At 37.3% G+C, this 21,392-nt stretch overlaps 1 long non-coding RNA gene across 3 annotated transcripts in view; it reads right to left on the reverse strand.

The window, feature by feature from the left end:
* The window catches only part of LOC114157573 (uncharacterized), a 145,592-nt gene extending 124,449 nt beyond the window's left edge, over positions 1 to 21,143 (reverse strand). For all 3 annotated transcript variants that reach the window (XR_003598191.1, XR_003598193.1, XR_003598192.1), the window contains exon 1: positions 21,014 to 21,143. This is a non-coding gene — a long non-coding RNA (uncharacterized LOC114157573). The remainder of the gene's footprint in view (positions 1 to 21,013) is intronic.
* Positions 21,144 to 21,392: the final 249 nt, after the last annotated feature.

Genomic DNA, 21,392 nt, shown 5'->3' on the forward strand with positions numbered 1-21,392 from the left:
ACTCGTGATAGTTAATACTGACTTACGTCTATCACTAATAAAATATTACTGAACAAACCTGACATGAATAGAGTGAATGAATGTATAAGTTAACATCTCAAACAGGGCACTTGTGTTTTTACAATGGATTTGTTCATTATCCATATATGAAGATATACTGTATGTCAGCGTGTGTTTTATTTTATGGCGAGGGGCAAATTAGTGTTGGCCAATAGACGAGGAGAAAAACAACTTGCTTGGAAAATAAACCGCAAACCAAAATTTCAAAATAAGTTTATATTAAAGATAATCTTTTTTTTTTAATTGATAGCTATATAGTAATGAAAGTGTAGTAAACAGTTGATCTGAGTAATTTTAAAAAACATAGCATCCCTATAGGTATTTTAGCTTGGTAACAAGAGAGCTAATGATGTAACATAAAGCATCTGTACTTCGTAAAATAACAGCAATCTTGATAATATGGATCAAAACTTGTATCGAACAGTTCAACGCACAGGTATAGTGATGTGCCTTCACGGTGAGGTGTTTGGGACTGCACCATCTGTTGTTCTGTTGTAACAGCAAAAAACCTCATTAGAAAATCACAAGAATGTTCAAGGAAACATGAAATAGGCAGAGCTGCAGCAAGAAATGCCATATGACCAACTGAAGCTATAAACACAGCATCTAAGTCTTGGAGCAGTGAATTGGAAAAGCCAGTAACCGTCCGATTGAGGATGGCTCGAGGAAAACAGCATGTACATTCACCACCTGTTCATACATCAGGGAGTCATAGACATTCTGGCATCGAAGCTTCCGATTATTCACAAAGGCTACATCTCAGAACAGGTGAGAAAGTCAGCCATGCATGGTAGAAGTGGAACTTGTGTAGATATATATTTTTCTTCTTCTTGTAATAACCAGTGTTGCCTCCTTTGTTTGGAAATTATATCCCATATGTCTATGGTGCAAATTTCCTATTTGCCCTCCTGAATGCCCCCGAGGGAGTGTTTCATTTCTAATTTAATTTTTCATTTCTTCTGATTCAGTTTAATGGTCTGGAGACTCTTTTTATTGCACATGCATAGTGAACGCAGCCAAAGCTACTTTTTATGTAAGGTTGTATAAACAACATTGATTTTCTTTACAAATATTTGAGAATGCAAATATTTCCAAGCCTAATTATTATGTTTCCCCATAGAGTTCAGATGCTTGTGTTAATACCATTTTGTGAAGAATTGCATATGTGCGCATTGTTTTGAACTTCACTGTTTTGCATGCTGCACCTTTTTTACACACATTTTTGTTAAACACAAATGTCTAAAAAAAAATAGCTACAGACTTCAAGATAAAGCAACAGCGTACATCGATTGTTAAGAACAATCTAATGAATGTATCATGAAAATTTGACCTCATTAGGATAAACGTAATTTTATTGTTTTATTGTTCAGGTTTTTAGGTCAGCTTAAATCATTTTCATAAGCCCCGCCCACTTCTGTCAACCATTACCTTATTAAATATGTCATGTAGGAGCTATTCCTTGGAGGTACATGCAAAGTTTTCTCAAAATTTGATTGGTTGTCTCGAGTTAAAATCCCATCCGTTTCCTTTGTTGTATGTTTTCGTCCCTTTATGTCAGATTACTGTTTAGTAAAGGCCACTAGTGAAAAAACAAATTATTAAATAAATGAAAATCCAATCAGTCATTTTTGTGGGACAAACTTCTCAATTTTACAGCGCCACCTAGTGCTAAACTATGGCAAAAATCCCTATATATATATATATATATATATATATCATATTTTTAGCTCAGGAATTTTGGAATTTTTTACAGTTTCAATTGTCAATCAATTTGGCTAGCTCAGCAATGTTTATTCCTGTGTCATTTACCCATAAGACAGAATCCACCAGCATAACATTATTTTCTTTTGTTCCTTGTAATTTGTATTAAATAAGAAGTTACTCACTAATAAAACCCTTAGGAACTCCAGTTCTTTAGAAGTATTTCCATCCGTGTGTCAGACAGGAAACATTTGTATATTTGCACCACAAAATATTTCCAACCCTTTTCATGCTTGACACATACAGTAGGTTTCAACAGGTGGCCCTTGTTGAAATGTTCAGAGAAAAAAAACGTATTTGTTTGCATTTGATTGCAGTCAGACGTGTTTTAATGAGTTTACTAAAATAAATAAATTAAAAGTGATAATTGGCAGCTGAGCTGTAGACTTATCGTCTAGTACTTTGGAGCCTAGGACAAGACATACCCCAATGCAAACCTTTACCCTGAGTGAGTTTATACGTTTGAATTTCTGAGTGAGCGTCTTCTGGGTCTGGATGTCGGATCTCTGCTTTTAACCGTCCAGCGTCATTTAACTAGCACTTTTATGAGTGGCATCAAGCTGTGCCAGAGACGTGTCAATATTAAAGGCACTCCGCTGCCACGAGTGGCTCATTACAAGCTCTTCATTACTTCACAATAGAGTCTGAGCATGCTGGTCCCTGTAACACATTCGGCGTATATTATAAATAAATTACATACATTTTTCAGTATTAAATTATGCTATTCCAATAAAAGTAATTTATTAGAAGTTTTTTTTAGACACATCGCTCCCAGAAGTACCAATGAATTTGTCCAATGACATAGACCTCTCTTCTAGTGCATATTTAAATTGTAGATTTTATTTCTTTACATCAGTGAAAATTGAAGAGAAAAAACAGAAACTCATCAAGAAGTATTCAAGAATGAACTTTTTTTTTTTAAATCAACATTTTTTTCACATTTACTCTTTTTAACAAGATCACCTTTCACCGAAGTAAAGTCTAAATTCAATAAATGTCATAAAGAAAATTATCTATGAGTGCCAAGTTGCATGGCAAGGTGTGGTGACATTTCAGACACTATTTTCTTGCAAGCACTTTGTCACAAAAAAGGTTTGTCTTTTGATTTCAAAAGTGAACTCTCCATTTGTAAAACGTAGAACAAACACAGAAACTTTGAGATTTTGGAAATCCTTTCTTATGGCTGTTTTACTGCCTCTTCTTTCTGAATCTGTGATGACTTGTGAGTTCAAGCTGGCATGGTAATGAGCTCCTACACTGCCCCCTGTTGTTGATACACAGACATGTAAGGCACAAGGAATTCCTAAAAAAGAGGCAGTAGTTTTTGCATGACACATTTTAAGAGCAGAATGTCAGAGTGACCTTGAATTGAAGTGAAACGTATGGGGAAATGTGGCAAAATGGATGGGGATTAAGCTGTGGGAAATAGGAAAAGTCTTATAGTAAATATTCTACCTTTGTGATTAATTTGTGTTTATTTGGGCATTTATAATGTCTGGCTGCATTTCACCTTTATTTAAGGTATTGGTCTTTAATAGCTTACAGCTAATAAAAACCTAGAATTCAGTTTGACATAAAATTTGAACATTACATAAGATCAATTAAAAAGGAGCTTCGCTAAAGATATTTTATCACAGTCATCGGACAGACAATTGACAATTGTCCAGCAGAAATGTAACTGACATCATCTACCATGGGATTAAGACACAAAAGGTCATTGCTAAAGAAGCTGGCTGTTCATACATATTAGTGGAAGGAAGAAATGATGCACAAGGAACAGAGATAACCACAGTCTTTAGAGGATTGGAAACCAAGGGAAGACAAGAGTTTCAAGAGTGCAGCCGTCTACCAAGAAAGTTTTATTCACTCTTGAATGAGATATTATTCTACAAAATCCATGAACTGGACAGCTTATCAGTGGGTACAAATAAAAATCCATTTTTAATCTGTTTCACTGAGACATGCATACATGTTCTGCTTTCTTTCGCATTGTCTGAAGAGTGGTTAAGGATAAATGGTTTCTGTTTGACCACAAATGGCTGGCCTGCAATATAAATTATGATGAGAGGACGCAAGAAGGAGTCATGTACTGTCAGGCCATACAAGACGTTTACTGCAACCATCTAAGTTATAGCAAACTGAGGACACTACTGACCAGCTGAAGTGCTGGGAGCGAGAAGCTCCATGCATTTGTAAAAACACACTACTGTCTCTCAAACAAAAATCCCACATAATGGGAAAGCAGTGATGTGGCACCACACTGTGACAAGGCCTTGTTAGTGACTTTAGTTTAAGAACTACAGTACTGCCGTATCTGGTTCTTCCTAAGAAGGAAGAGAGCTGGAGGAAAATGAATCAAGTGAGATTTAGAATTAGGGAGCAGAGAGGGCAGCTTGAGATGAATAGAGCGAGAGAGAGAGAGCCACGTGTACAAATTATGGATCATTGGACCTCTCTAGTTCAAGGAAAGTTCATTGGAAGTCTTGCTCAGATTCATGTCATCTGTTTAGCTGTTCATTGCTCCCAGGAGTGCATCTTGCTGTCTGTTCAACTTGACAAAAGAGCAAGAGGCTTATCAAATCTCCTGCAGCCAGGAACAGACTCTCAGATAAAAAAGAAAATCCACAATATCAATTAGGAATCCCTCCCAGTTTGGACAAAGTGGTCTCTGTTTTTGCTCGCTGGCAAATATAGGCATATGATGATTTTGGATGTTTCTGATAGGGGAAAAAAACAGCAATTTGGCAGACAGTAATAGTGGACTAATTACAAACAGTGCCTGTGACAGTGAGCAAGTGGGCATGCAGAAAAGTATGAAAAATGACTCCCTCTGTCTTTGTCCAGATGACTGAAAAGCACAAGGGATAAAAGTGAGTCATATGTAATCGCAGCAATAAATGCCAAAGTGGCAAATAGTTGTTGTCAAATTGAGACAGTTCTATGCATGCAGAAAAAAAGGGAAATGGGCAGTAGACAGATAAAGGACTAAACATGGAATGAAAGAGAGCCTGAAAGCTGAATGCATTAATTAGAAAGTTTTCAAGAAAGGAAGCGTTGCAAACTAAACTGAAACTAACTTGTACTGTTTACAACTTGAAACCACAAGAACAGACGGAAAAGGGATACCAATTAAGCTCATAATGGGTTTAGAAAGCTCCAGTACAAATGGATACCATTAGCTTTTATAGAGCTCCAAAATAACCTCTTTGATGTTAGCTTTCAGGAAAACTTTAAGGCATCTCATTACAAATACATCTGTGGAAAAGGTAAATCAAGCAAAAAGTTATCACAAAGTTTCTGTTTCAGACCGTTAACAACTGATCTCATCATATTCTCAAAATATCTGCTGCTGGTTAAAGTTTGAGGGGAAAAAAATAGAATATTAGTGGGGAAAAAAGGTTTATTCTTAATACTTTGGCATAAATTGCTGGACATCTCAGTAACCAAAGTAGAATTACAGCACTGTACCAGAAATTAAAAAAATTCATCCCCATAGGAAAAGAATGGCTAGAATAACCTAGGAGTTAAAATCCCATGCTGTTCATCCTCACAGATCCATTCCAACACATATTTGTCATGTTTTTTTTTTTTTTGGGGGGGGGGATTACCCCTCCAGGGGGTCTTTTGTGGGCTCTAGTGTCCCTTATATGAAAGTAGGCTGACAGGAAAGGGGGAAGGAGAGGGGGGAAGACATGCGGTCCGGGAATCGAACCCACGACAGCCGCGTCGAGGACTCAAGGCCTCCAAACGTGGGTCGTGCTATCCCCTACGCCTCCACAGCACGCCACATATTTGTCATGTTTTAGTTATGTGGGGACTCAGACATATAAAGTTATATTATAAACATTCAGTTTCATAATTGCCTGATGACAAAAAGTAGTTCCTGTCTTAACAACTGAAACAGTATGAGAAAATTAAAGGTAAGGAGTCACAAAAGACAAGCCAGGGATGGCCAAAAAAAGCAGGTATATCCAGAGACGTTCACTTAGGTGTATCAGTGAGGGAACAAAATGGGGCACAGCATTTTAGAAAGCAACAAAGAGGTCAACTGAATTGTTTTTTTCCACATCAGTTATCTCACTATAAGCCAAAACCTTACGCAATCTTTGATAGAAATACTGATGCTGAAGGAGAATGTTTCTTGTCAAATTATTGTCAGTCTTCCGAAATGCTAACTTATGCCGGCACAACTTTGTCTGGTGAAATAAGGGTATGCTACTTCTATCAGCATGGTTGATTTAACTGCCTAAGTAGCAAAGTTTAGATTGAGTTGAAGGTATATGATAACAGGTATGTCTGTAAGGACATCCTGATTTTCTACACTTTTGCTTAAACTTTTAACGCACCACAGCTGCACTCCTTCATTTGACTTTTAAATTAATCTGGTAAAAAAATCTGTGCAAACATGGCATGACAAGAATTCAACAACAAAAGTGATGTAAACTAGTAATAGAAACAGGAAATAAGTCAGCACCAACCCAAGCACACCAAAAGAATCCTTCATAAGAATTTCTGAAGTGTGGCGTAGCGAGCAGATTTCCACATCCTTCATCATTCAAAGAAGTATCTTCTTGCTTTCCTGTGATGCTTCAGCTGCACACAATATAACAATTGTATGACATTACACGGTAAAAAGGCATGCTCTGGGGCCAAAATGTCATCCCAAGTGTAAATGTATTCATACAACATGTTGTCTTGTGCTTCCATTACATTTGTCAATCTGCTGTACTTCTGTGTCTTCTGTTGAAATTGTAATGCATTTCATATTGAACTATGTGATGCACACAGAGGTGATTGTTGTATTGGAAAGCAGATTTTTTTTACCACAAGTCTCTTAAAAAATTCAATACCAGCACATTCAGGATGCAGTCAGACATATACACACACAAATGAGAAACAGCCTATAGACATAAACCTCCAGGTTTGAAGAAATTAGGAATAAAACCTGAACAATTTAGATTCCTTATTTGTTTTTATTCAGCTTTTACCATTGTTCAATGTGATTAAAATGACATAAACCAGAGAAAAGCTGGGAATAATTTACCAAGAGTGTGTCTGCGTATCATATAATGCCTCATTTTGGGACTAATTCAAACTGGAAAAACAATACATGCTTACAAAAGAGACATAATTTGCTTAGGCTTATTTTTTTCTACTATGAATCTTTTGCTTAAAGCAGAGAACCTCTTAATTTGGCAAGTAGGGTTGCTTTACACAATAAAATGTGACCATCTGTCCATCAAATTTAAAAAATAAATGTATCCAGTTAAACTATTTGTTTCATGGAATGGCAAACTCATTTTAGTTATATCTAGCTACAACTTATGTTAACATTAAGAAAGTCTCAACTCTAGAAGAAAAGGCATGTTTTAATTTTGCTGCCCAACATTTGAATAAGACAATGCAATGCTGAGACCAGAAATGGGACCCCACATAACCCGAAAAGTACCATACCAATACTGAAGGTTGGAGTTAATAATATCATTATGAGAGGTTGTTCTTTAGTGTATAATACAGCCAGGCTTAGTGTGACTGAGAAAAAAAAGAGTAAAAACAGAAATGTACTGGAATATTCTTGATTCAAATCTAGAGATCTGGTTTCTCAGCAACATTATAATCCCAAACAAGCAGTCAAAGAAACTCTCAGTAGGTCTTAAAGAACCCCAAACTTTAATACTATTGGAAATCAATGGAAACACCTAAGAATCAAAGTGCATAGAAAAACCTTCAAGATCTGAACAGGGTTAGTGTGGAGGAATGCGTCCAAACAACTGAGCAATGCCTGTTATTTGTTTCTATAACTGTGAAGCAACTTTGTTTTAAAGTCAGTGCAAAAAAAACAACAAAAAACTATAAGCTGTCATCAAAATCTATAAATTATTTAACAAATCCCAATAAGTTCAGTACTTATTCACTATGATTCACCTTTATTACACACAACTCCCAGTAATTTTGTTTCTAGGATGGATGACAAAAAAAATGGAAACCTCCATTCAAAAACCTTCAAATCACAGCTTGGACTGTTGAACATCCCGACTTTGTGTTTTGCATTGGCACACAAGTATCTCATGAAATTCAATGAAAACAATTACAAAGCACCGGTAAGTGATGTGGACATCAAGCAATGATGTCATCACCTTCCAGGGCCCAGCTGTGATGCCAGGTCCGGCTTGTACCCCATCTCATGGCGCGCCATGTCTCCTTACTGTCCACCAAGAAACATGGGTTTGAGCGCAGTCTGGGAATACTGCTGAACATCATCAGGATTTTAATGAGGTGACAGTGCATTGTATCAAAACCCAGTGGGGGGTCCGCTGCTGCTTTCCACTCTCCACTCATTAAAAGGCTTTTAATGGGCTCTGAGGAGGGTTCACCTTCTCTAACTGCCTCTAACTAGTTTTAAGCTTGTTCAGATTGTCTGGGAAGATTATTTTTGTTTAAGGACCAACTTGCCATTCAGCGCTGAAATATTGATTCGGGTAAACTTCAAGGGAGTTGATGGCTGGCGTTCTCTTAATGGCTGAGCGTCTGTGGGGCTTACAGCTTTCAGAGAGTCAAAGACAATGAGAAAGTATGGCGGAATAGATTTTTAAATTTGGAGAGTTTAGAGTTGTCCTAGAAGACACACTAGAAGTGGCTGGAAAGAATGCAGTGGTAATTACCAACAACACCCTTTAATCACGACTCTGTAGAGATCAATTGGCACGATGTTGTTTCACTAAATAGATGTTTAATTCAACAGAGATGATGGGTTTCTTTAATAGGAAGGGCTGAGCTTGCATGTTTTTTTTTTCTTTTTTCCCCCCCGAACAAACACATTTCCTGAACAAACCCGATTAATCAAACTGTAATGTATTCTACAGAACCATACGCTTAAACAGAATCTCTATCCACGACTATTCAAGCCTGTCTTCTTTATCTACTTTGCACTTTTCAAGTTCACGCCTCAAAAGCAAAGCCTCGAGCAAAATTAGATGAATATATTCTCCATTAACTGTGACCGTTGGTTGCAATCTAGCATACACAGGCACCAAAGCCCTGTGTTTAAAAAAAAAAAGAAAATCTAATTACATTACCAAGCGCATTAGAATGGCTTTGCATTTTAGAAAAGGGCAAACAACTTGTCCTGTGCAAAACACAATCTGTTACTTTATGTGTCATCGCAGTGGTGGAATACAAGTTAGTGGCTCTTTGAAAATTAAAGACAGGGCCAAATGGTATGTTAATTAGTATGACGGTAATTGTGAATTTACTCACTTAATGGGTGCAGATGCTTGAAAGGAGTTAACAGGCCAAAATGTCCTCAAGGTAGTGTGATTTACATAAATTTGTTTTTTTTCCTCTCCATTAAGATGTGCTCATGCTCATTTTTGTGACATTGAACATTATGTGTGTGTTAATGTGTAGATATTTTTCAAGCTGCTAAAAAAATAAATGTAAACAATTTAGACAGGTTGCTTTGTTGTTTTCTAATGTGTCCTGTCATGGCATGCCAGGCATACCATGTAGAGAATTACTTTTGCTTTATGAAAAGGTCAATTGCATGATTGACTTTATTAAGTCAAGACTGCATGCAGCATCAAAGTAGGCAGTCTACATTGATGTAATGGTGACCTGTGTTTGCATGACCTTCAAACATTTTGATTGTGTGTGTGGGTGTGTGTTAGCTACGTTTCTAAATAAGGTATTCTAGGTGATATAAACATCCTAATTCACTCACACCATTAACAACATCAGAATATATTTGCATATTATTATGTGAAATGATAAATCACTGCGCAAATAAACATAAACACCATTAAATATGTTTTTGCTGTCAAGGAAATGTTTAATTTGAATACAGTACAAACAAAACATGCTTTTCATTTAGAATAGCAATTAGCATGTTTAAGTATTAACAGGCAGAGTGCTTCTAATATGATTCTTACTATGTAATGAATATCCATCAACATGCATCAGTGCTATATAGACACCACATTCTGTTGTGTGGTGGTTAAATGAAAATTCAGAAGAAGACTGTACAAGGGTTTAAACATTTCCTTTTAAGGCATATTAAGGAAAATAACAACAGCAATAACATTTGTAGAATGTGCTTCGTTAATGTTAGGAAGAGATAGCAGAAGCAGAACTGTTATTATTTGTTATTGCACAAAGCATCTGGTGCAAAAATGTTGGAACTTGACTAATATCAACTTGATCTCTTGGTTTTTGGAGCACATTTTTTGCATAAAGTTTGCACCACTTTTCACAAAAAAAATCTTTTGTTCCTGTCTCTACCTGCATTTTACATACAGACACTGACGATTTTGTTCAGAGGATAAACTCAGTTAAATTGGATGGACAGTGTTGTAAAATTGTATTCTTAAGTGTAACCACAGATCGTCATCGGTTTCTCTTATTTAGTCTGAAGTGCTCTAACACAAAGTGTAATTGAATCTGTGTATACTTCTGTTTAGGAGTAGTTTTCCAAATTAATGGTGAATCTCTGCTTCAGTCTCAAGTTTTTTTTACTGCCTCTAATAGTTTTTCTTCTAGGATTTCCCTGTGTGAAACAATTCAACATAAGACAGCCACCACCATGTTTCACATTGGCGTGGTATCTTCAGGTTGATATTGGGTTTCCTCCACATATACAGCATTTTGTTTTTAGAACAATAAGTTAAATTCTAGTCTCATTTAACTAGAGCACCTTCTTCCATATATTTGATGGGTCCTCATCACACAATTAATAGCCTTGGAGTCAACAGGTTATCTCAAGGCTGCACAATGTCGCAGTATACAGAACCCTTGCCTTACAGCTTGCTGAGTAACTTTCAAATAACTCCTTCAAAGCAACTATTAAATCCTGCCTTGCAGCAAGAAGGTCCTGGGTTCAAATCACTGGAGTCTTTCTAAACATGACCGTTTAACTTGCCTCTCTACACTGCTCTTAGGTGTGTGTGTGCTTGTTTGGTTGTTTATCCTCTGGGTTGAACTCTGATGGACTGACAAACTGTAAAGGGTGTACACTGGAGATAGACACCAGTCCACCCTTTTTTTTATCTCAACCTGTCAGTTTAGGTGGATGCATAGGTCTTGGCAGGATTGCAAGACCTATGCAGATAATTTTTCAGATAATGGCTTGAGTAGAGGTGTTCAAGATATTCTAAGCTCGAGATATTGTTTAATAACCTGACTAAACTTATACGCAACTTTATCTCTGACTTGCCTGCTGTGTTCCTTGGTCTTCAGGAAGCTGTTTGTTCAACAAATCAATTCAGAAATACTTTAATGATCTCAAAGGGAAATTACATTGACATTCTAGAACAAACTTCTGACACCTTCACAGAACAAATGCATCAATACTCAGATTAAGTTACCCGCAGGTGGACTTGATGTAATTATTACGTGATCTCTGAAGGTTACTTTTTGATTTATTTTGCAGTACAAGTGTAAAGGGATCTGAATACATGACATGCTGGACTTTCAGATGTTTGTTTACTAGAAAGTTTGAAACTATGTACCATTTTCCCTCCAATTTAAAATTATGCATTATGTTATACTCATCTACCAAACAAAAACCCAATAACATGTACCAAAGTTTACAGCTGTGACATAAGGGAAACAAAACATCTGCAGAGGTGTGAATACTTTTGAAATGTGCTGCACAAATTGCTTGGCCTCTAAACGTTTCTAAAAGGGTAATGCTGAGAAGGCAGAAACTTTGATTGAATTTATGCTGCCATTCCTTTTCCTGTCACTCCCAAATAAAATATGACCAGGAGGATGACCTCCATGCGTTTGATTCTGGTGACAGTCAAGGACACTTCTACCTCTGCAGTGACACTAATCTTGAAAAGAAAGACTGTTAAAGTGTGCCGCAGAGGAGACGGACACTAAAAGTGCTTTGTCTGCGAACAAAGTTTTCTGAGTGTTTTTTTTCTTTCTTTTTTGCTTAAATAAATGTCCATTTATCATGCGTTGAACTCAGTGAAAGTGAGAGACAAACTTGAAATCCCTTGAATGATTTTCACGCAGCCAGCTTCAATGATGTGCGGGTGGAAGCCATAACTCTTGAAAACAGCGGTTATCCCTGGCAATCTATAAACATACATCATCTGGTAACAACACATTCATCACAAAATGGCAAGAAGAAAAAAAAGAGCTGAGGAAGCGATGGTTTGCGTAATACCTCTGATTAAATCTCTGGAAGGCGGCACAAAAGTAACACCCTCCACCAAAATCATTTGTTCTTGGCAAATTAGCACGGGCAGGTGCTATTATTCTTGCATGAACCCTTCGGCTTTGGGAAAGAAATTCATCTTTTCAAAAATAGGAGAGAGCAAATCACTGTGAAGTTATTCAATCTGTGCCTACTGATTCAAGTTAAATTACCTTTCTTTGCTTTACATGCAACCACAGGGCTTCGGTGACATTTAGAACAATGATAGTGACTGTCAAAAAGAAGTCGCCCTGGTTCAGAGCACCCGGTGACTGGAGACAAAGAAAAGGAAAGGGGGAAACAAACAAAAAAAAAAAACTTTTGGACTCACTGTGACTGCACATTTTCACTTTAAAGCTTCATTTAGCCCTCAGATGAATAACCTATTGCTCCGTCGCCTGAGCCCTTCCTTTAAGCTTGTCATATTTCCAGAAACACCTCGATGTGTTTAACTGACCCCCCTCTTGCAAAAACTGCGACTGAGTGCTGCCGCAATATGAATAAATAAGAAAACATGCGCTCATCTTTGTGCCACCTCACACGGCGTACAGTTCTGAACTCAATTTCACACTCCACTGGCTTCTCAGACAATTTAGACAGGCTGATGCCAACAGCAGAAAGTCAAGAGACAATGCATTTATTTATCGACTTTTTGGCAGAACGAGGGTGTGTGTGTGTGTTGGGGGAGAGAGCGGGAGGAGGGGGTGGGGGGTGTTGTCAGCCGTGTGCGTGGATGTCGACGTGGATGTGCCCATGCAGCTCCTGTATGTATGTATGACAGAGAGGTAGAGAAGGGAAGAAAAAGCAGAAATGTGATTCAGTCCCCAAAGAGACGCAGAGAGAGCACGGCGGAGAGGAAGAGCGAGACAACAGGCATATCCAGGGGAATTGTTTTCTTAGTCACTCATCCTGTGTTTGTCCCAGCACTCCTGCAATGTGTCGGAGGAGGAAATAAAATACTCCACGTCCACAGAGAGACACGGTCCACTGCAGGAATGCTGACAAATAATAATAAGAAAAGAAAAAGACTGCAATATAGCTTAAACACAACTAGGCCAGTTGTCACTACAAGTCGACACGAATATTGTGCAAAAATGTGCTTCCTTCCCAGTCATATGCCGCAGAGTGTGATTCACACTGCACACCACTGCCCCCTCTGTAAACTGCTGATAAATATAAAGATTTTATTTATGATCCTCCTCCTAGCTGCAGGATGCTTCAAAATGTTGGGCACAAGTAACAAGTCATCGAAGTAACTCTGTTGTAGCTCAAATTAAACATGATTCAAATATTGTATTGCACTGCACATAATTTTTTGATCCAATTCTTTCCACCAATTTGCTGGTCTAACCAAAGGGCATGACTGTGTATGCCATTTCAATTGAAAATAAAATATTCTGTTTATTAACACATTTCCCTCTCCCCTTCTTTCTCGTAATGAAATGCAGCCTGAAATTCTGGGCCATTTGTCTAAACCATCTTGAGAGGTCAACTATGCTCACATTGTGTAATTGCCAGCATAATAAAAATAAATGACCAATTTCAGTCATCTTTTTCATTTGCAGAAAAAGATATTTGGAAAAATACAAACAAACGGTGCTGAAATGCATTTCCTGTAAATGCTTATTGACGGCTCTTCATATTTGCAAAATCAATGATGAGGTCTATAAAATGTACTTTTTTTTTTAGCTAACTGACTTTCATCTTAGGTTTTTTTGTTTATTCGTTCATGTTATTCATAATGTTAAGCTTCGCTCATACTGAAATATTACAATGACAAAACAGAACAAAAGGATTAAACATCCGTTTTCTCTACAATGAATCGTTTGTCTACAAAGATAAATGTTATTTGTTTTTTGTATCTCGTGCCTTGCTGTGATTTTATTAATTTTTTTATTTTCTTAGGAAGCCTGTGTGCCTTTCTGATGCATCATGAGGCAAACCTTTTTTCACTGTTCTTGCCCGTAGAAGTACTGTACAATTGACAAAGTATCAAGTATGACATTGTACATAATCATAGTAAAAATCTGAATCCGCATGAGTGACATAGGATTTTAACATTATAATTAACATTTAAAGTAAAATAATAGCACTATTAAATGACAGAAGGGATCAACTAAGTCAACTGTTTGAAGAATATGGATTTGTTTTAGAATATGATCAAACAATTTTTCCTCCATAATTCGTTTTAGTTTGATGGCTTCTGAACAGGTGAACAAAATGTTGATTTTGACCCATTTCTTTAATAAATAAATATTCAAGGAAAAACATAAATGAGGTCAAATAAACACTGTAGGTTTAATGAAAGACACTAACAGGTGCTTTATTTTATTATTTTGTAAATACTTAAGCATGGTGGGATTGTTAGAGGGGCCTCTGACTTTGAACTCAATGTTCTGTGCTGTAGGTCACAGCTTCAACGAATGTGCAAAACTGACTGTAAAATGGATTCACTTTACACATAAAAGGAGAGATGAAATACAACATTTGTTGAACAGATTTAGAAAATAAAAAGATCGCATTTGTGGCTAAATGCTTTACTCACTGCAAGGCTATTTCCTTTCCCACAGAAAAGAACTAATCAATTTTCATGCGGTCCTTGTCAAAAATTAGTAAATAAATATTCTGTGACAAGAAAAATGTTTGTGTTCAATTTACATTAGATGCTTAGCCGTGGTGACATATGTAGTTCTTGAATTTATGAACCACTTGAATAATTCTGTAAAAGAGGCAAAAATAAACAGTCAAAATAATTAGACTGCAAAATGTCAAGTTCTGTGTGGCACTGTCTGAAAGTACAGCTGAGATGCTAATCATATTTGTCTTTCAAATTCTTTTAACATGCATTTGTAAAAAATATTGATTTGCAATAAATATATTGAGTCTACCATATACAGATTTTGAGAAATCTGTTCAACAAATCCTCTTCCTTTGCTGCTGTAGCTCCAGAAAACTGGAACCAGCTTGTTAGTTATCAGACATTCTTGCATGAGTTTGGTGTGGAGTGCTTTACATAGATGCTTAATTGACAAACTGTCTACTGATAGAAACATGGGGACATTCTTTTCTAATTAAGAGTGGGGATAATTTGTTACTGACATTTTTCATCTAACTGCATTTACCCGTGAGTGAGGTCGGAACTGTGTAGTTGCTTAGTAGTAATGGAAAGTGTTTTCATGGCACTGGGTACAAACCAATTTATAAATGTTGAATATATGTTTATTTTTTTTGTTTTAAATCCAGCAAATACTAAAAAAAGCCCACTAGTTTATTTATTTCTCCTCTGCCAAAAACATTTCCAGTCATGAACTCAATTCCAAAATAAGCAAAGCAATACACGCTCACCTTCAGTTCAGGAACAAAAACTGTTCCTGAAGTAAAAACACTTCTTTTAGGTGTGCTGAGACACAAAACTTTATGCAAGTATAGCCCTCCTAGCCATTTTTGAAGACTGGCAAAGTAGCCAAATATTCTCTTCAAACAGAGTGATGTCAAAAGCAAACCCTTGAGGCTGGCATGTGGAAAAATAAAAGTGGAGCCAAACTAAAGACAAATTTCCGCTTCAAAAATGTTCAAAGCACAGCCTTGTACAAAATTTTCAAGCGCTTCCTGAGCAGAACTGGTTGTTCAGGTCCACTGAGCAGTTTCTTATCACAAAGACTTTGTGTAATTGGCTCAGACATATCAAATCAACTTTCTTCAGAATTCACAAGTAAGCAGGTATGACATTCTAATGGGCTTCCTCATTAAGTCTTCCGGCAGGGGGTAATGTGTTTGAAATTAATGTGACATTTTCAACTCCAAAGAGTTTCGGTTTTCAGTTACTTCTCCTGCTCTGTTCCTCACTGCGGAGGTAATTTATGCACAGTGGTGATCTAATTCAAAGATGCGTTTCCTAAGCTGTTGGAATGTGATGATCTGAAGCTGAACAACATGTGTGTGGGATACATCAACACTGAGAAAAGAGCAGTAGAGTTCCAGCAGGGCATAAAGTGGGATCTTGTTTGAACATAGGGTTCTCCCTGTAAGAGGAGTCAGCAGGGGGTCAAATGGTCTTGTAGTCTAGACTGGAGTTTTTCTGGGACCGGAATTATTCATAGAAGTTTCAATTTTGATGGATGGTTTTTAGTTTGTTGTAACTATTCAATTCTGAAGCCATATCTCCACATTTTCAGCAGGGTAATCAACGTTCCTCAAGAGGCTGAACTGTATGAACATTTTTAAGTCAACAATTCCGAATTGGCCTGGCCACTGCAAAATATTCTACATATGGAGAGAGATTAAGGTAATAGCACAAAGGCCTTTCAAGATCAAAGACTTGGACCCCATTACAAATAGTAAAAATACCAGTGGAAAGATGCCATAAGCTGGTCAGCTATTACAAGGATGTGATTGCTATGCTACCATAAATGTGTTTCATTTGGTTCTTGAAATGGGTATAAATCATTTCCAATATGCCCTTTCTAAAATTAGTATGCACATAGAAAAGAGAATGTTTTTCAAAACCAATCTTGCTTTTACATTGCTTTCTTATTCTTGAGAGATGCCTGTCTCATTTCCTTACAGAAACTGACTTCTTGGTTGAATGAAAGCTTTGATGAAAGGTATGATAATTTAGGGGGGTTAGTAGCATATATCAATGTCTATTGTTCTTGGGTTTTAGAGCAAAACGTTTTGAGTTTTGATATCTTTTAGTCCCCTTGACCTTTTTTATTCTTGATTCTACAGGTCTGGACGTAATGAAGTCGTGGTGTGATTAGTAACATTCAACTCCATAAAATATGTTTTTTTTCCACAAATAACTTATGATTTAACAAAGGTCTGATGGCTGTTTTTTGACAGTGGCCAGGTAAGTATGGATAGCTTTATTCCCTAACATATAAAATAGTAACTTATAAACTGCATCTGAATGAGTTTACCTATCAGAAACAAACAAAACAAATGGAAAAATAACAGAAATTTGATCTTCCTCAACAAGCGCACGAAATGCTATGCAAAACAAGGAAGACGCTTGCAGGTGATTGAAGCCTTTTACCTGATATATCATTTTTGTAAAAGAGAACAACTTCTTTGAAGTATATCCTCTCTCAGAGGCTTGGTTCAGCCACTACTTTTTGTTAGAATGATTTAAGGGGGAGCTCTAGAAAATAGGATTTTGCCCTAAAAACATCCATAAAAGCAACTCCTGCCATAATTACAGCATTTAAATGTGTTTAAGATGTACAGCTTTAAAGACATATATTTACAGCACCACATGTTTAACAAGAATAATATTTATAATTCAGAGATCTGGGCAGCGCTCTCGTGCCTTGAACCCAATTAATCTGAAAGAGTTACTTCATCTCTCTGAGTATTTACATATAAACATGATTATGCATAGTGTAGAGCTGAAGCTACTAAGCTAAAGCAGCAGCAGAAGATGTACTCCGTCTTCTTTCTTTGCAAAACGAAGGGATTAGTTTCCCCAGTTGAGTTTTATCCAACATTCTGCACTATTATCATCATTTCCCAGTAAGCAGAAGCTGTGTGGATACTCCCCAGAGAGCAGCACTGAGCTCTTCTAATGCCTTTTGCCATGTTCCCATGGAAACATTTCCATGGCATACCCCATTACAGAAACAGACACTTACACATCACTTTGGAAGAGCTTTCGGGGACGACTTTAGGACTGTCATAAAAAACTAAAAAAAAAAAAAACTACAAAAATAAAAATCGCTGCAAACGTCTTTTGCTCCAAACTTCAAAAAGGGGATTTTCGTTGCGAGGATATGTGGGACACTTTTGGTGATTTTTTTTTTTTTCCACTAAATTGCATCTTTTTTTGCAGAAGGGGAGGGGGAGTATGGACTTCTAGTTTTTTAGAAGAAAGATTTTAAAGAACCAAGACATTCTAAAACGATTACAGCGCTCAGGTGAGAACACGGCACATGATGAGATGAACGACTGACTCGTTTCACCAAGCAAAAATGAAAGATTTAATTCATTGCCTCAGCGTATGTGCCCTCTTATCACCTGAACAAAAAACCTCCGTGAGGTAGAGTGCGGCAGTGGCTGCTGCCCAAAGACTGCCCCGCGTTCAGCTGTGGGGGGAGCTAATTTTCCAGAGGCCTGCTCAGCTCTGATTAAGTCACATTTTATTATGCCGTCTCTGCACCCATGTAATGAGTCTGGTCTGAGGGTGATAAAGCTTTGATGAAACTTGCAACATGGTTGTTATGACTTCTCAGATAGCTGTAATAAATAAACATGCCAGCAGTGAATGCTGAGTGTTAACTCTCGGAGATAGGGTGGGCATCCTTTTAGCCCACTTCTGCAAAAAAGCAAACCTGCTCCAATCAGGTGTGTGCTTCAATAAAGTCAGCAGGTCTACAAGCACAGTCATCATTCATAACCAAAGCACTGATTGCACTTTTATGACATATCATTACCTCTGTGACTAATGAGTCACAGAGGAATAGGTTGAGGTGAGGCTATCGATACTCTGGAGCTCTATAATTGGTGGACCTTTGCTGTGAATACGGGATGACTAATGACGGATCTTTCGGTTATCAGATGTTGATTTTGAAGTGACTCATCACTTCCTTGTGACCTTTAATTGCACAAAATAGTAGTTGATTCATCTCTGGAGGAAAAACTCTGCAAAAGCTCAGTTGTGAGGCGTCGAGGAGTTCTTCATTCGCCTGCTGCTGATTAGTTTGGGTGGGACCAGATTAAACTGATTGGCAAAGGTTGATTACCGCTCAAATCACTTCAAACTTACCTTGATTAAGGCTTGAGAAATCATCAAGAGCACTGAACTATTTAGCCTCTGAAAAACAAATAGTTTGCTTTCCAAGCCTTCTCTCAAACAGATGCGCGCACACACACACACCCAACAAATGTGTTTTGACAGTGTCATGTTCGCTCAGGCTCACAGTTGTGCTCTTATTTGCAATAAATATATACATCTAAATTAGTCTGAGTACTTGTAAGATTTTTTTTTAAATAATTCAATAAAAACTGAGACTCATATATTATTTAGAGTTACTACAAACAGAGTGATATCTTTCAGGAGTATGTTGCTGTTAAATCTGGTCTACAGCTAATAAAAAAAACAACATTTATTTTCCCCAATAGATTAAATATTATGCAAGAGCACTAAAAACTACTAAGTAAACACTGCACTACACTTATTCATTTTCAGTGGAGGAATGTTAGCAAGCAGCTATCAAACCCAAGTCATTGCTTAAGAAGACGTGTGGTGTATCATACCAACAGAAAATTCAGTGGAGGGAAAAAGTGAGGTAGAAGCAGGTGCACAAGTAGCAGAGTTGATAGACTGATCACACATATAAATATACATTTCCTTACACAAGCTTATGGGCCACATTATAGAAAACCTCACCCTCTAATTTACATCACAGAAGCATCCAGAATACCACACTACCCTATGCTCAAAATGTAAAGGAAGAATTAAGTTTTCAAGTCTGGTTTGATACAGGAAGCTGACGGATGACGGGCCTCTATTTATGATCATGAGCTGTGGGTCGCAATAGAAAGAGACCCATACAAAACAACATAAGTAGCTTCAGTATTCAAGAGAGAGCGCTCTTGTTTGAAAAACAGAAAAGATGAAACTGATGCCAAAGTCAATGAACACAAAACCCTAAAGGAAGGATTCAGTTTTTTCACAAAAATTTAATCTAGAATATAGAGGCCTGAAATTGAGTCGATTTTGGCACTTGTGTCTAAATTACGGATTTTCCCAGGAGAGCAATACACTGCGTTATAGTTAAGACACACATCAGGACAGTCATCCTAAGGTAAGTAATTTGATGCATGTCCTGATGGACAGAAACTCATAAAGCAATACAGTCCTCTCCTGACATTCCCTTTGACAATTACTTATGTAATACAATCGCTTGCCAACTGGTAGCGGGAAGCAATTTGACAGTTTTATCACAGTACGGACAAAAGTAATTTACTTGGCAAAGTCCTCTGTGCTGCTACGGGAAAAAAATCATCCAAATAAAACACTAGATAACAAAGATGGCACCCAGCTGGGATCTGACAGTTCATAGTCTTCCAGTGCCAGCAGAAATGGAGGTTTCTTTACTTCTTTACTGAAACATGACATCACTGAGTTTAATGTCAGAAACTGATCCTCATACTATCAGAGTTGTCAAAGAAGTCGAATTGTATACTGATAACCTCTGTGCCACATTTACATATGCATAATTTGATTATATTATGAGTGGACAATGGCTAACTAAAGTCCAAGCAGGGATCCACCGTTTGAAGTTTTCTGGCCTATTTTTAAAGAGCCTGACCTGCCAATTCCAAAAACTTTGTTAAATATAATGATAAGTTGCTAAGTTGTGGGGTGATTATTGTTAACTGTGCACCAACAGACATGACATGGCGGGTTGATTCTGGAAGTCAGGTAGCTCTCTCTTACAGCACAGCAAAAAAGGAGACAGTAGCTGATATTCAAAACTTTGAGGGGATAGATAAGATTGGCTTAAAAAAAAAACCCCAAAATTAAGGAAATTGAGGCCAAGTATTGTGCTGTGTTGTTGACTGAAATGACCTTCATCAAGAAGGTCTGCATGACCTGGTGGTGAGCCATTTATGCCATGAGTTGGAGTGGGTTGCATCAAAAAGTTGCAATAGCTCTTGAGGACCAGAGTTGGAAACCCATGTTCTAGATGTAGCCTTTACAAACGCTGGCATGGTTGCATCAAAAGTTGCATCTTCTCTGTCATCCAGGACACAACAGCTCCAAGTCAACCCGACCTCTGAGAGCAGTGAAAACCATAACCGACCTCTCATTAGCGGGAGCGAATTAGCTTAACCAGAATTAGGTGCCAAACAGCAAAACGGGTCCTTTCTTATGACTTTAAAAATTTAAATATTGAACCACAAAATATTATCAAACGTATTAAGTGCATACTGTGTGTGTGTGTGTGTGTGTGTGTGTGTGTGTGTGTGTGTGTGTGTATTTAAACTCACCTGTAACACAAAACAAAGCAGTGGCACTCCGGATCACGTTGCTGAACGACCGTCTTCACAGCTAACAAGCTGATGCTATTGTAAAATGCTAACAGATTCCGCCTGTCAATCTCACAGCAAAATCCTCTCTACTGCCATCTATTGGCAAAAATAAATATTCATCTATACTTGTGTAAAACAAATCGTATTTACTTACCGGGTAGTCCAAATTTTTAAAAAGAAAAAGAAAAAACAGTTGGAAGTATATACATCTGCAGTGCCCAGAACATATATGTTTGAAGCTTACTGCATTTGGTTTAAATATATTATTTTATTTGATTGTATTGGTTTGACTGTGGAAGGTCATCCATCCTGATGTGTATGTGTAGCATTTTGAATT

The sequence above is a fragment of the Xiphophorus couchianus genome, chromosome 14 (assembly GCF_001444195.1).
Source record: "Xiphophorus couchianus chromosome 14, X_couchianus-1.0, whole genome shotgun sequence".
Classification (NCBI taxonomy): Eukaryota; Metazoa; Chordata; class Actinopteri; order Cyprinodontiformes; family Poeciliidae; genus Xiphophorus; species Xiphophorus couchianus.